The following is a 17,460-nucleotide window of genomic DNA, read 5'->3' as shown; positions in this document are numbered from 1 at the left end:
AGAAAACAATCTTGAGATTCCTCACAGAATACCCTTCACTTCACACTTTGAGTGCCCAGAAAATTATTCAGCCCTGGATAACAGTTTATTGAGCAGAACCACTTACAATAATCAGAATAATTACCCATATTGCCAATAGAAATGACTGTGTACATGCAGAGAAAAGGGTATGCCAGGCATTCATGGATGAATCAGACATTGATATAAAACACCTGGGACACTGTGAAGATAAAAACTATGTGAACTTAAAGATTAAAACAAAATCCTGAAGAGGCTGCCTTTCCCATCCCCACAAAATAATTTTTATTCTTATTGAGTGTGCCATTCCTTTAATGAATGACAAGATTTTTACTACCTTCATTGTTGTTCAAAACGAACCAAAATTATTAATAATGTATCTTTGCTTCCTTTAATGTCCATCTAACTTGCACAGCAAACTCCAGAATTTAGGGAGGCTTACTGATTGAAGGAAAGCATGGTTTACATGCTCAAAGAAAGGCAAGAAAACCAATTTTGATGAGGCTGGAAGTTAGTCATTGTTGCTGTGTAAAGTCAGAGGAATCAAACACTTAGGGGTTCACAGATTTAAAAAAGGAGTTGGAAGGGAGTATAAGATAAGGTCAGAGAAGTGGGCTGGTGAAAAACTCCTGCGAAAGTGGCATGTTTTTATCATAAAAGGGGAAAAATAAAATGTAGGAGACAAAAAGAATATGGTTAAATTGTGTTTCACAATTACTGAAATATTGAACAGATGACTTCTCTGAGTGGATCAAAAATGTTAGTTTATAGCCTATAAATGGAAATTAAAAGGAATTTTGTAGCTCAAAACTAGAGGAATAGAAGTTTTGAGCAAATTTCAAAAACATAAGAAAAATCTACCTTCTTCATTGCATTGACAGTTCTATTTCAAGGTTACCTATAACTTTACAATTACTAAATTTGATTCTTTTCAATTCTCATTTTACTTGACCTCTCTCTAGTTCTTGATGCTATTGATCACTGTCTCTTTCTTGAAATTTGTCCATTCCTTTAGCTTTTGTGAAATCACTTTCTCCTTTTCTTCTCACTTCTGCTCAATCCCTGTTAGCAAGAACTTGTGTCCAGAGATTACGCAGGAGTGACCCAGGGAAAAGAAGTGAGAACAGGGGAGGGTCGAGTAAGGAGGAAAAGATAATAAAAGGAATTGTGATTTAGTTAGCTGCTATGGATGCTAGAGGGCTTCCCTGGTGGCTCTCTGGGGAAGAATCCGCCGGCCAATGCAGGAGACACAAGTTCGATCCCTGGTCTGGGAAGATCCCCTGGAGAAGGAAATGGCTACCCACTCAGTATTCTTGCCTGGGAAACCCCATGGACAGAGGTGTGTGGAGGGCAACAGTTAGAACCCTGTAGGGAAAAACTGACTGGTTCAAGACTGAGAAAGGCGTACGACAGGGCTGTCTGCTGCCACCCTCTTTGTCTAACCTACACGCTGAGCACATCATGAGAAACGCTGGGCTGGATGAGTTACAAGCTGGAATCAAGACAGGCAGGAGAAACATTAACAACCTCAGATATGTGGATGATACCACTCTAAGAGCAGAAAGCGAAGAGGAACTAAAGAGACTCTTGATGAGGGTGAAAGAGGAGAGCCAGCTTAAAACTAAATACTAAAGAAACTTAGATCATGGCATCTGGCTCCATTACTTCATGGCAAATAGAAGGGAAAAAGATGGAAGCAGTGACAGATTTCCTCTTCTTGGGCTCTAAAATCACTGTGGATGGTGACTGCAGCCATGAAATCAGAAGATGTTTGCTTCTTGGCAGGAAAGCGATGACAAAACCTAGACAGGGTGCTGAAAAGCAGAGACATTACTCTGCCAACAAAGGTTCGTATAATTAAGGCTATGGTCTTCCCATTGGTCACATATGGTTGTGAGAGCCAGATGGTAAAGAAGGCTGAGAGCCAAAGAATTGCTGCCTTCAACTATGGTGCTGGAGAAGACTCCTGAGAGTCCGTTGGACAGCAAGATCAAACCAGTTGATCTTAAGGCAAATCAACCCTGAATACTGGTTGGAAGGACTGATGCTGAAACTCCAATAGTTTGGTCATCTGATGTGAACAGCTGAATCACTGGAAAAGTCCCTGATGTTGGGAAAGATTGATGGTAGAAGGAGAAGAGGGCATCAGAGGATGAGATAGTTGGATGGTAACACTGAAGTAATAGACATGAATTTAGGCAAACTTTGGGAGATGGTGAGGGACAGACAGGCCTGGGGTGCTGCAGTCCATGGGGTTGCAAAGAGTCGGACACGACTAGGTGACTGAACAACAACAAATACATATATATATATATATATATATATATATTTTTTTTTTTTTTTCCCTCTTTCATTCACTAGTCCTCTTTGCTTTCATCAGCAAAGCATATGTGCTGATCATTCTATCTATGGTCCTGACCAACGTCCATCTTGGAGTAATTATTTCATTAAGCACATTTATGCTTCTGTAATGAGGATATATATTAATGATATTATAATGCAACTGTTTTGCTGAAATATCTCTCCAAATTCTATTGATCTGCAAATGATGAACTAATTCCTTTTATATGGGAAAAAGAAAATACTTCTATCACAATAATTATGAAGAGTTGACAACCATAAAAACATACTCATAAACTCATAATCTTCTTGCTGTTGAAGGATGGATACTAAAGTGGTCTAGACAGCATGTTAGCAGTTGTAAAAATGGAATCTGAAACTCCATATTTGTTTTAATTCTTGAGTATTGGTCACTGGGGTAATAACTGGCTGAGGTTTCCTGCTTCTTGCTTGCTGATATGCCAGGTTTTGAACCTCTCCTCCTTTTCTCTTTCCCACACATCTTCCTCCAGAGAAGACCTGCCTCCAACCTACTAACATATTTTCCTGGTTTTTTATGCTGGATTTTCTCTCACTGTCTTCTGTTTTCTAATAGGGAGGGTAACATGAAGAATGCTATGTGGATTCTGATCTAAATGATGTCTCTTAAACATATGTACAAGCCAATAATTAGGTTCCCCCAATGACCTATCAAGTTACAGTTAAGCACACACTGTACTAAATATGTCAATACAACATACTCAGGAAAGTCCAGATGAATGTAAGGGTAAGGAATACAAAACCTATGTAACACTTTAGCAAAGGCTTAAAACACAACAACCAAGATGCACAGGGTGAGAAGGAACATTTTGTTTGGAAGCAGAGAAAGAGGAAGGAAAGAGATCAATAAAAATCTCATCTCGAAGGGCTGCCTAGCTTAAAGGATCAGTGGTGATTTGTGGAGATTTGAAGGGATCCACAATAAATAATAACCTAAGACAATGTCAGCCTGCTGTGCCTTATGTAAAAGGAATCGTGATATATTTTTATTTGTAAGGAACTGCACATCTTCTTTGCCTACCAGGAGCCTTTCTCTATATGTCACATTGAGATCATCTTCTCTCAGGATTGACACCTTCCAGAATAGCTCCTAGACGTGCTGATTATTCTCTGGGTTTATCCACAAAGACTTGTTTCATGTCCTCTCTTTTCTTGCTCTTGAAAATGAAGAATGCCTCCTTTACCTCTTCCTCGGACTTCTCCACGTGGTCTCTGAAGATTACCTTGTCTTTGAGTCTGGGTTGGTCTGAGTGAGATGCCTCCCGAGGGGACTAGATCTGACCCAGAGGAAAGACAAACAGACCACATCCAGGAGTAATGTGCTGTTGACAACTATGGCAGCAGAAAAGACATGAACGTCAAGGCTGGAGAAGGTAGATGCTGGCAGTAGCTGCAAGGAGTTGGTATTTGTCAGGGCTCCCTGAGAAAGCAGAGCCTGATGTAAAAATGTGAGTTTGCAAGATTTGCTGAGGGAAATGTCCTTCAGGAAAACCCTTTAAGTGTGATGGGAAAAGGAACTGCATGGAGAAAGAACCAAACAAGCTTGTGACCTGCGATAAAGTCATAAAGTGTAAATCACAAGACTGCGGGCTTGGGTTGTGAATTTCCATATCGCTCATTCATGCCCACTGGTTGCCCCTGTGTTTGGAGGCAGGACATCATCTCCAGCAGTAAGCCAGTTTTCTGTTGGTTGAGGTCAGTTCACCACAGAGGGGAGGCAGCTGGAGGTCATCAGCAGCCCATATTCACATGGCTGGAGGATGGGAGCAGTCGCTGGCTTCAGGGATCAAGTACCTTCCCAGATGCAGTTTCACATGAGAAGTTGACATCCTCTCAGGTGAGGGCCTTGAAAGTCCCTGACTATACCCTCATTATTGCAGTGAAGCAACTTATGGGACTGTGTTGAGCTCAGTACTAAGACTCAGAGCTTTCCCTCTTTCCCTCCATTCATCCCCAAAAGGATATTTACAGAGATTTTTCAAGCTGTCCCAACAGTGTGCTGTCTAGAACAGAACTCTCTGCTCAGTTCCATGTGAGAAATTAGACTGGAGCCCAGATCAATCATTATTCCTAAAGAATTCAAACAGTACCTGAGACAGGGTAGGAAAAGTTTTGCTAGTTAAGAGAAGAAAGTGATTCAGAGATCAGGTTGCCTAGGATTTGGAGTAGGAAATGGCAATACACTCTAGTATTCTTGCCTGGAAAATCCCATGGACAGAGGAGCCTGGCGGGCTACAGTGCATGCAGTCACAAAGAGTCAGACACGACTGGACTGAGTGAGTGAGCATGCATGCAAACAGCAGGAAGAGGCAGAAGGGTGCATTGTGGGGTCACACCCTCATCACAAGATGGGTGATAACCTGAAGCCAATGAAAGTAAGGACAAGGGTCTAAAACACTCTACTTTGTTGTTGTTTAGTCGCTAAGTTGTGTCTGAATCTTTGCAACCTCATGGACTGTAGCCCGCCAGGCTCCTCTGTCCATGGGATTTTTCCAGGCAAGAATACTGGAGTGGGTTGCCATTTCCTCCTCCAGGGATCTTCCCAATTCATGTCTTGAACCCAAGGCCCCTGCATTGGCAGACGGATTCTTTATCACTGAGCCACCAGGGAAGCCCCAAAATACTCAGCTAGGGAGGACTGTATCTCAAGTCTAGTTCAAGTTCATGACAGCAGAGGTCCTGCCAAATGTCCGGGCTGAAGAAGAGCCAAGACACTGAAGATCAGCTGTAGCACCAGCCTGAGCTTACCCGTCTCCTGCGGGGCTGTTCACAGGAGGAGGGGAGGGGCAAGAAGGGGCTGAGCACCTCTCTTTGTAGCCGCTGCCTTTTGGGAGAAAGGGCTAGGAAGGGCAGGTTAGAATGGCAGTAGGTGCCTATTTTGACACCTCAAGCAACCTGCTTTCTCCATCAACTTTTCCATTCCAAATTATGTGAATTAATTTGAATGATTATCTTGGAATCCCTGGTTACCATTATGGGAGCCAAAAATTATTCCATGGCAACAGGACTTGATATTTGGTGAAAATTTTTAATCAACATCAATGTCTTTTAATGAGAAAAAGTCTTGAAACCCAGCAAAGTCATAATGCACATATTAGCTGTGGGTCTGAACATGCTGATAGTTTCAGGAAAAAAAAAAATCTCCAGAAATACAAATAATGGGTTCCATCGGAGCTGGAAAGCTATATTTAATAGCCCTAATACTCTCATGCCAGCAGCTCCAAATACCAAGCTACTCCCACTACCACTTGAATGTTCTCTGATTATGACATGTTTGTGGGCTTAGGGTGGAGCTCTATTATTTAAGCATAATTGATCTCTTGGTAGAAAAGCTGTCCTCCTTCTTCCTAACTTGTGTTTATGGCCCAGAAGGGAAGGTTCTGGGTCATTTGGGGGTGTGATCCTTCTCTGATGAAGATGTGTCTGGTTTTTTTCCCCTAATAATCACATTTGTGAATCTGACCTACATCTTTGGGGACTTAGAATGGCTGGAGGCCCCCATAACTTAAGAAGTAATGCACAGGTCACCTTGTGGTAACTAACATCTCATGAATTAGGGGCTTGCTTTTTTTTTTTTAATAAAAAATTCTATTTTTAAAGCTTTTAAATATTTCAAGAAATTCTACAGCATAGTTTATTTTATTACTGTTGTGCAGCACTGTGAATTTTACTAAATGTTTAGAGCCATGGATCCACCATCACAATCAGCATACAGAAACACCTAAAAGTGGTGTCACTGAATCATATGGTGAATACATGTTTTACTTTATGAAAAGCTATCCAACAGTTTTCCCCTGTGGTGCTCTCATTTTGCATTCCCACCAAAAATATAGAATTTCAGTTGCTCTGTTTTCTTGAAAAATTTGTTTTTTTTCATAATTTTTTGGTTTTTCTATGTCCTTTTCATCTGTTGAATATTTGTACAGTGGTATCCCATTGTGGTTTTGACTTGGAATCCTTAATAAATAATGATGGAGGGTATCTTTTCTTGGCTATATATATATATGTATATAAAACCCTCTGTCCATGGGATTTTGCAGGTAAGAATATTGGAATGGGTTGCTATTTCCTTCTCCAGGGGATCTTCCTGACCCAGGGATCAAGCCTGGGTTTCCTGCTTGTCAGGTGGATTCTTTACCAGTGAGCTACCCGGGAAGCCCAACATTACATTTTGATTATGTCCAATTTGTCATTTTTTTACTAGATTGTGTTTTTTGGTATCTGATATAAAAACTTTTTGTCTAACCAAAAATCGTGATGATTTCTTTGAGAAGCTCTATACTTTTATGGTTTACATTTAGTCTTCGAAGAGAGAGGCTATTACACTGAAGTTACCCCATCTTGGGCCTATGTTACATGGTGAGGTCATGCATAGCATTAAAAATAATGACACTCTCTGTGCCATGCCTCACCATGTTAGATGATAATGTCACAACAACAAAAAAATGTAAATATTAGAGATGTTGACAGGAAGTTCCTTTAATGTTGAACACACACACACACACACACACACACACTGCTTTATCTGTCTGAAACCTTCCAAGCATAAATTTAGTCGTGATTCTAATGTCACCTTGGATTTTCTCTCCATGATGGTGCCCAAGATCATGTCAGATGACAGACTACAATCTGATCTAATCTAACTCAACATATATGTCCCTTGACATGATAGATTAAAATAAAACAGGATTTTGAAACAGTTTAGAGAGATTAAGGAAGGATTTGTTCCATACCAGTTTCACTTTATCAATATGTCATCTCTTTCTGGATTTATTTTCACCCTTGCCATTGCAAGTCCCAGGTAGACATGAATTGGCTATGATCAACATTAGAGAATTCTTAAATAACTCAGATCAAGTTGCAGGATGCAAATTCAATTCCATTAAATTGCACAAATGTTCACCGCGCCTGTTATTTAAGCTAGGCTAAGTGGAGGATTGGCTTCCCTGGTGGCTGAGTGGTAAAGAATCCTCCTGCAATGCAGGAGACATAGGAGACTCAGGTTCAATCCCTGGGTTGAGAAGATTCTCCGGAGGAGGGCATGGCAACCCACTCCAGTATGATTGCTTGGAGAATCCCGTGGACAGAGGAGTCTGGCGGGTTATAGTCCATGGGGTCGCAAAGAGTCGGACACAACTGAATCGGCTGAGCACACATGCACACAAGTGGAGGGTAATCATGAGTAAAACTCTAGCCCTGTCTTGACAAAGCTGGCAAATTGGGGAAAGAGACAGATATTTTATGCTAAAGATAAGTTAGCCCCTTACCAGATTTAATTCCTTTTCTTCTTGGAGAGAGGACAGTATTCCATTTCTCAATCTCACTTTCAGTTAGATGTGGCTCTATGCTTGAACGTGGCCACTGGGAAAAAGTAGAAGCCATATATGTGCTTTCATATCATGCCCAGGAAAATCTCCTACAAGAACCTCCAGCTTTTATCTCTACTCCATCTTCCAACTAAACACCAAGACCTGGGGTGAGCTTGGAATCCAGGTGTTCAGTATGGCAAAGGCTCTATCAAGTCAGCCCCTGGATGGCTGACTCTAAGCTTGCCTGCTGTGGCACGCCCTCACACCAGTGAACTTCACAGGAGCAAGACATCAGCTTCTACTGTGTTAAACCATCAAGATCTTATGGTTTGTCTCTGAGGGCAAGTAATGTTTCCCTTAAATATTACAGACTTTCATAAAAACAACTTTAATACTGAGTAATGGATTGACTCTAATGAAAGGTCAAGGCATTATTTGCAGAACGTATATTTAGAATTTAGTGTGGTGGAAGCTTAATTTTCAACTTCCTATTTTTTCTCCAAAATACATTGATGGAAAAGTTAAGAGGCAGAGCAATTCTGTAACCTCCAGGCTAGGTGACCAGTAGTTCAAAAGCTCTTGAACGCAAGAGAAACAGCACAAGAAGCCACAGAGTTAGGTCACAAGTGGACAGGGAAAACAGATAGGGCCCTGGTCACGGAAGGTTCCACACATCGCTCAGTGACATCTATCTACTGAAAGAGAGGACAAACCCTGACTCAGAACTGCTGTGAACTGGGCTGTGAATGAACAAAGCATGAGCATTTCGGGGAGAGATATGACACAGTAAGTTTCCAGGAGGCCCAGAGGTGCCAGTTGTCAGCAATGACCACCTTCTAAAAGAGAGAAGGAAACTCTGGAAGGCAGTGGGAGTCTTCCTTGGGAACAGCAGCTGGTAAAAGGAATTTAGAAAATTCAGGAAAGGTTGTAGAAGCCGTCTCAAACCAGGTTAGGATCTAAGGCAGAAGGTGCCATACAGAAAAGAAAAGAAAAAAAAAAAGGCAATCTTGATTAAGAAACCACTTAGGTAAGCTTCTCTAATATAACAGCTAGGTAAGGAAAATTCAACACATTTAATAATTCTATATAAGTTTTTTTAAGGTATAACACACCTATAGATACCGTAAGAGAACCACCTAAAAATGAGCAGGACAACATCTCTTTAGAGGACTCTCATTATACAGTAGAGAAAACATGTAACTCAACATTTTAACATGAAAAAGAATAACAACAACAATTGACTTTATAAACACTTTCAGCTATGAGGAGGAGACCACAAAACGGAAATATAAAAACTTTGGAAAATAATAACCATGTAAAAAGAGATGATGGCCAGTCAAAAGTAGGAGGTAAAGTGGAAGCTGATAATAATTTAAAAGAGAAATGGAAACAAAAAATAATAGAAATTAAGAATGACAACCACATTTAAAAGAAAACAAGGGACAAAAGAAAGCTGACCCCCCCAAACCACATAATTTAAAAAGACACATGCACCGCAATGTTCATTGGAGCACTATTTACAATAGTTAGGACATGGAAGCAACCTAAATGTCCATTGACAGACAAATGGATAAAGAAGATGTGGTGTATACATGTGTGTATACAATGGAATTTTACTCACCCATAAAATGAATGAAATTGGGTCATCTGTAGAGACATGGTTGGACCTAGAGTCTGTCATACAGAGTGAAGTAAGTCAGAGAAAAACAGTGCATATTAACACATATATGTGGAATCTAGAAAAATGGTACAGATGAACCTATTTGCAAGGCTAGGCTAGAGACACAGATGTAAAAATGGACATGTGGACACAGTGGTGGGGGGGGGGGATGAAGTGGGAAATTAGGTTTGATATATATACACTACCATGTGTGAAACATAGCGAGTGGGAAGGTGCTCCTAACATAGGGCGTCAGCTCTGCGCTCTGTGATGACTGAGAGAGCTGAGACGGGGGAGTGGGAGGGAGATCCAAGATGGAGTGGATACATTTATATACATGGTTGATTCACTTCATTGTACAGCAGAAACTAAAGCAACTGTATTTCAACAAATAAAAAAAAATAGAAATGAAAAAAAGAAATACACTTGCAAAGAAAGACCAAGAGAACAGAGACAGCAACAGAGAAGGAACCCATTGAAGAAAGAGAAGAATGCTTGAGAGACAGAAGCGTAATATACAAAGTGGCCAACATAGGGGCTTGAGATTCCTGAAGGAATAAAGTCAAAACAAGGGCACAGAGCGAATATTAAACGAACCAATTTTCCTAAAATAAAGGGGATTTCTAATCTACATATAGTAAGAGTATACTGTAGTCTGAAGAAAAATGATGCCCCAGAATTCAACACAAAAATAATTCAAATGTATTAAACCTGAAAGATAAAGAAAGACCACAGAGGTACAAAGATCACATTATTCTGGGAGAAATAAAACTGAGTTAACCATCAGATATTAGAGAGATACCAGGACAACACCTTCCAACTAAAGAAAAGAGAGTGTGTGAGCCAAGAATTTTATATTCTGCCAAGTAGTAATAGCTACAGGCAATTTGGCTTTGCAAAGTCTCAGGAAATATTGTACCTACCTGTTACTTTGAGGAATGTGGAGTTAAATGATAAAATCTTCAGTTAGATGACCAATGGTGAACACTAAATGTATGTATCTATATAGAGAATTAAGAATAAGCCAAAGGACTGCAAAATAAAATGCAAACAGACATTTCTCAATTACAGAAAACAAGAAAGAAAATAGACAATATTGACAATGATGTAATGGGCTATTAAAGAAAATTTTTAGGTAGAATGACAGAGTAAGTCACAATTCTCTGTGTGATATGTAAGACACACCTACACCAAATGATCAGACAGTCTAAAAATCAAAAAGTAGACAAGGCAGAAGGACAACTGCAAACCAAAACAAGAAAGCTTCGGGCATGATCTTAATATTAAACAAGGTAAATCTGGGGCAAAAACACATTAACTTTATCAAGAGAAGGATTAAACTGCTACAAGGTAACATATTGTGGAAGTCTAAATAATACCACCCCTGGAAGATGTCTATGTCCTAATCCTGGGACTTTGTGAATGGGTTACATTATATTTCAAAGATACTGCAGATGAAGATGTTGAGATGAGAAGATTATCGTGAATTTTCTGGGTGTGTCCAATGTAATCACGTAATCCAATGTAATCAGTCCTTATAGAAGTAAGGCAGTTGGTACATATTCAGAGGGAAAAGATGTAAGGATAGAGATTCTTAAATACTTCCCTGGTGGTCCAGGGGTTAAGAATCTACCTGCCAATGCAGGGGACATGAGTTAATATCCCTAGTCTGAGAAGATCCCACATGGTGTGGGGCAACCAAGCTCCTGCCACAACTACTGAGTCCACGCTCTAGGGCCAGGAACTGCGACTACTTAAGGCTGCATGCCCTAGGGCCCATGTGCATGCGTGCGTGCCAAGTTGCTGACGTTGTGTCTCGCTCTTGTTGACCCCGTGGACTGCAGCCCATAAGGCTCCTCTGTCTGTGGGATTCTCCAGGCAAGAATACTGGAGGGGTTGCCATGCCCTTCTCCAGGGGATCTTCCCAACCCAAGGATTCAACCTGTGTCTCTTAGGTCTCCTGCATTTGCAGGTGGGCTCTTTACCACTAGCACCACCTGGGAAGCCCAAAGGAGGGGTAGGTTTCTGGCAAATCTTGGCTTGACTTAAATATCTACTGTTGACTTACATAGAGTTGCACAGAGTTGCTTACTCTGTGCAATGTACAATAATAAATATTATTTATTGCTAAAAACAATACCAAAAGGTATGTATTGCCACAATTTAGAGTAGAATAAAGTAGAATACTGCTGTTCATAAAAGAAAAGTAATTTCCCCTAAATAAGCTAGAAATAAGTGGAGCTAGACTTTAAACCTCTCTCTGCTTGGCACCCACAGTCATGCTCTCTTCAAATATGTGTATTTAAGTATTTGCATTTTTCCTTCCATCCTGATGCTTATGTCCTGGATGAGGACAACGCAGGATGGTAAGGAAGGAAAATTAGGATTAATTGAGCAGCAAGGGATGTCTTAGGATTCTTCACATGCATGTAATTGTATTCATTTCTCTAATTCAAGAAACAAGCTCAATAATAAGAAAAGAACTCTGGATTAAGAGGTATATCATCAATGCAAGTGACCTCAATCCAAATATATAGCTCACAGCTCCCAAAACCTCAGTGAAATAAATTCAATCTAATAGTACATGACTACAGAACTAGTGAAAGGTGTTAGCCACTCACCTGAAGCTTAAGTGAACTTCAGGAAGAAAAGTATAAGATAAAATAATATCCCTACCAGCTGCCACTAACCCACTGTGGAGCCAAACAGTAAAAAAAAAAAAAAAAAAAAAAATGGCGGGGGTGAGGGGCACAGGAAGGGACCCCAAGGAGGCCTGGCCAACACTCTGGGTTCAGCATTCCAGAAACCAAAGGGCAAGTGGCTGAGGGACAAACCCCAGAGCTCCTGGAGCCTCTAGCTTGGTCACCAGATTCACCTGGCACAAAAACTCAAGAGTAGTAATATTCACAGCTATGCATGCAACCCGCCTCAGCAGATCTACCTGTGCAGGGAAGAAGCTACGCTTTCAATCTGGCTTCCTCCAAGTAACAGAGGGCCTTTGGAAAGGCAGTGACACTCCAGGGAGCTTGGTGCTATCAAGGCAGACGAGATGCAGCAGTCAGACAGCTGAGGCGTCACCCTCCAAACACAGCCATCATCCTGGGTCTCTAAGTTGGCAACAAAACATTATAGTGGATTTAAACTCCTAACTATGCCATGATTTCCCCAATAATATGCTAGACATTCATGGGCTAGAAATGTAAACCTAGCTCTGCCTGATTCTTAAGCCCATGCTCTTTTCAATATTCTCCACTTGAAACATTCCTATTTCTTCTTCTATTCTGATGCTCAAGGCCAGGGACTCTGGAAGAAAGAAAGAAATGAGAAGGGAAGAAAAAGAAAGGGAAGAGAAACAGATATCCTCCCACAGCCTGAAAGAATGTGTGGGAGATCCCAGTGCTTGAGACAATCATTGTCACTCCCCCTTACATAGATGAAAAGAACGGGCAGAGAAAAATCATCAAATACACATAAAAATGCAACATATCAAGAAAGAGAAAGTGTGAACAATGATTTCCCAAAGAGTCACCCTTGATTCCACTGTTGAAAAAGAAAGCCCTTGACTTGAGATAGAGCCAGGGAAAATAAGTTATTAATTCACATAAGAGGAAATAGATGGTGGGGGCAGAGTTAGGAGAGAGAAGTACGTGTGAGTTTGAATTCAGACTCCATCACCTGACTAGCCTTGGACAAAGGATTTAATTTAATTGAGCATCGGTTTTCTCAAATTAAAATGAGAATAATAACACTTGGCATTACTTTTGGGTTCTGGCTAATGTAAGCAGAAATGCACACTTGTTAGAAGGATATTAATACTTTACAGAATGAACAAAGAAGCGCAGGAAACAAGATAACGTTGTAGGCAAGTTGTAGGCAGGAACATAGCCTCAGTGAGAAGTGCCACGAAACAAATACTAACTAATTTTCAGTAACTATAAAGCTCGGCTGAAGATTGGTCTACCCAGGGTTAACTATGAGTGGCCTGATTGGGTTCACAGTGCTAACACGGCTATAGCATCTTAATTTACTGTTGAACTGGATAGTATAAAATGGGGAAAATGTAATTTGCTAAAAGGAAGTAAGGAATTAGTGCCCCAAAAAAGGAAGAATGGATGTTTAGGGGGCCAAATAACAAGGGTCTAACATACATCCTCCTCAGGTAACTATAAGTTAATAAGAGTTAATAAGAGATTGTTGGCAGAGCACCCAATGAATGAAAGCTGAACTGAAACAAAATAGGAGCCAGATTTTACAGTCTTGTTAGTTAGAGGACTTAGCCACTTTGACTATTTAAAACAGAACCTGTGAGCTTTTGCTTTCAATTAAGCCACTTCCGTGGGACCAGAGTTGGTTTAGCCATTTTCCTTAAACTGATCTGAAAAGAATCAACACATTTTGCTTTAGAAACCTTCCCCCTTCTCTTCTAACACATATGTAGCAAGAACAACTCTTCCTCTAGCCCTTCCCCTTCCATGGTTTTGTTTTAACGTCCCCCAAAAATTAGAAACAAATTGATCGGCAGGCAACAATTCTAACTGTGGCAGTATCCTTGGAAACCACAGAAAACTGACTATTTTAGGCTAATTTGTTATTATGATTTTCATGACAACAGCCAAGGGTATATTTTAACTACTGTTTTTACTCTAATGCAATTAGAAAATAAAAGATGTTTAAAGCCAAACAGCCCTTAGACTCTCTAAGGCTGTTTCTGTTTCTTTATATGCCTCAGTGGTGAGCATATGAGAAGCCAGAAGCTGAAGCCAATTCAGACGCCTCTTGCCTTTCTGGGTTTAGCTACAAGAGGGATATCTAGATTATTTGGTGAGAGCAAGGTGATTTACAGCCACTATTGTTTCCAAACCCTATGTGGGAGGTTCAGGGCCATGGATCCAGACTGTCCTGGCCAGTCATCTTTCTCCCGAGGGTGTGTATGACTAAAAGGAAACCATTTCCTCTGGAGGTGTAAGTTTGGAGTCACTATCAAATTCTTCCAGGCAAGAAATATGCAATTGTTGCCAAATACCAGCTGAAAGCCACCCTTCTCAGTCTAAGATCACAGCACTGCCTGGATGGGAGGGATAGACTCCATACGCTCCCAGGGTTCATACTAATTCATCAGCGTGAGGAAGAGGGGTTAATAGCCACGAAGTCTCGTTAATTATTGTCCACATTTCCACCCAGCCAGAGGGAAAACTGGGGGAAAGAGAAAAGGAATGTAGTTATCCTTTTACTGTGAATATACATCATGGGGCTTCTCAGGCGGTGCTAGTGGTAAAGAACCCACCTGCCAATGCAGGTAGATGTAAGAGGCCTGGGTTCAATCCCTAGGTCAGGAAGATCCCCTGGAGAAGGAAATACTCCACTTCAGTATTTTTGCCTGGAGAATCGCACGGACAGAGGAGCCTCGTGGGCAGCAGTCCCTAGGGTTGCACAGAATCAGACACGACTGAAGGGACTTAGCACTCACGCACACATACATCACTGCCTCCCAGCAGGTAAATCTCAACATGAGTTGAAGTCAGGGTCCTTCCATCTATAAGTTCCAGAAAAGAGACATTCCCTTCACCAACCCCTAGCATAGGAAATACAGATACATTTCTTAACCCTGGTCTGTCCACAGCTCTCACCTGTGAACCTGAATCTCTAGGGTAGGATGAAAAAGCACAGGGTCACTTGGAGACGAGTTGCCTAGACTGCCATATGTAGTTGAAAGTCAAATAGCAAAGCAGCAATTACCCTTTCCAGCAGAGCTCAATGGTGCATGGTCTGCGGCCACCGCTTTGGTGATAATTTTCAGCTGTGGTGACGTGGCTCCAGGGGTGAATGCCCTAGCATGGCTTGCTAAGCAGTGATTCCTGCAGGGGGATGGGTGTAGGTCTCTGCCTCCATGACTTCCCAGCCCTGCTTCTCCAACCTGAAAAGAGAAGGAATAAAAAGTAGGGAGGGTGAGAAAAAGAACGGCTAATTTTTGTCATAAGCATTTTATACTATGTGGATATTAAAAAGTTTATGGATACAACTTTAACAAAATTAACATTTAGTGATCAAAAAGGCTTTGGGAGACAGAAAGGAGGGAGCTGGTTTATTTTATACAAACTGTTCACTCACTCCTAAATGTATCTTACAAAAATCCTATAAAAAGGACCGGAAGGAACTCCCCTTATTGAGTATTCAAGAAATGGGAGGAGAGAAAACCAGCATTGCTATCATATATTCTTAAAGTTGCTGGTAGAAGACGCTGATTTTGAAATTGACCGCTTGCCTTTCAGTAGGGTTGGAGAATGCTTGGGTGGTATAACTGTTTAGGAAGGTGTAACTGCCTGAGGGGAAAGGTGTGCATGGCTAAAATAAACAGCAGTGGGGTAAAACGATGATGACAGTGGTCTGAACCATAGGAATATATGGCTATTGCTGATTGATAATGGTGTTCTGTGAGGGAGGAAAGGGTAGGCAGGCAGCCCGCTGACATTCTGCTTGAGTTTCATAACCTCCAATATTGTGTCCATCAGAAGCAATACCTGAACCATCGACATAAAACCCCTTTATACTCAAGTTACTTGCCAGGTTCAGATCTCTAAGAAAAGGCTGGATATCCAGGAGGAAGGATTCTGTATTAACACAAGAGGTAGTTACCTTGAATCTTCCTCCTCACCTTCCTCAAAGGGTCTTATAGCCATTAGCCACACAGAGTGGGCATTGAGTAAAGAGTTTCACCCAGATGAGGAGGTTGTGGGAAGTTCAATTTAAATCAAAGCTTATCCCTAGGGACCCAGAGTGTCATCGTGATTCATAGGAACTAATGAGGGCTTTACAGAGGTCAAGTATTAAATAGACTGTGACTTGAGTGTACCTCAAAGTAGTCCCAGCTGGGTCTTCATCTACATCATGTGTAGATGATGATAACTTGGTTCCCAAGTATATTGGAGACTAGTTATCATCAGCAATTGGCATAATCACAGTTGTAATCTGACCCACGGAGGAAGGTTTATTTTGGTAGGAAGTTGAATGGAAGTTTCTAGAACTCCATTTCTGTATGAAAAAACGAAACCCAAATATAATGACATCCCTGGGGAAATCTCAGAAGTATGTGCCACCAATGAAGATTTCAGGGGGTTGATTCTTCTCATGGAGTCATCTGACTCACCAATTTGGTTGATACAAAAGACAGATGAGTTCTTAAGGGTGACAATCAATAGTCTCATGTTTAAGTAGATGAGACTCATCTTACAACTGGTTTGCTAGATATGATCTGCTTACCGGAAGAAATATTCTATAGTAGCCAGCACGCTGCTATTAATCTAATCAATTATTTAGTCTTACCCCCAAAAGAAGAGACACCAGGATCCATTGCTTTTATGAAGCAGAAAGAGCCAAACAACTTTACCCCTCAGACTTAAAATCGTTTTGATATTCTGTGTCTGTTTTACAATTGCACTTTCAGGGACCATGATCTTTGTACCATCCTAGAAAACATCATGCTGGTTCATCATGTGAATGAGACTAGGAAGATAAAAATAGCAACTACAGCAAATGCCTTGGAAACACTTGCACAATAGTTCTGAGAAGATAGACTCCTTACAAACACAGAATGCTTTTAATTTCTGGGGATGCAGTGATCTGGGGCAAGCCAGGATATTCTTTCTTAGGAGAAAAGGTCCTGAATCTTGCATTTCCTATCATCACTAAAAAGGAGGCAAAGTGGACTTGTGGGTTTTATAGGCAACATATACCATATTTAGTTGTGCTTTTCCAATCTATTTGCCAGGTTATTAAAAACATTCAGTGCTGAGTAAGCGCAAGAGCAAGAGGAAGCTTCCAGCTGATCCAAGTTGCAATGCAAGCAGCCCTGCCACTTGGCTCACAGCTCAGCTGAAGCCAGGCCACCTTGAACCCGTGGAAGACAGGGATGCTCTCTGGGGTCTGTGACAACCCTGATGGGAAAAGCACAATTCTTGGGATTTTATGAATACAAACCCCCTCTGTTCTTTACAAAGTACTACCTGGAAAAATACTCTTGCCTGAGATTATGCTCTGGTTGAGGCTTAATTTGTGTGCCTGTGCAAACAGGTAGATGTCCTGCACTGTGCATTATCT

At 41.0% G+C, this 17,460-nt stretch overlaps 1 long non-coding RNA gene across 1 annotated transcript in view; it reads right to left on the bottom strand.

Moving 5' to 3' along the window:
- Positions 1-15,116: 15,116 nt before the first annotated feature.
- The window catches only part of LOC133046155 (uncharacterized), a 135,609-nt gene continuing 133,265 nt past the window's right edge, over positions 15,117-17,460 (bottom strand). The window contains exon 3 of the long non-coding RNA XR_009690433.1: positions 15,117-15,280. This is a non-coding gene — a long non-coding RNA (uncharacterized LOC133046155). The remainder of the gene's footprint in view (positions 15,281-17,460) is intronic.

Source organism: Dama dama, chromosome 24, assembly GCF_033118175.1.
Source record: "Dama dama isolate Ldn47 chromosome 24, ASM3311817v1, whole genome shotgun sequence".
Classification (NCBI taxonomy): Eukaryota; Metazoa; Chordata; class Mammalia; order Artiodactyla; family Cervidae; genus Dama; species Dama dama.
Note: the sequence above shows the minus strand (reverse complement) of the source record. Positions and strands in the feature narration are given on the sequence as shown.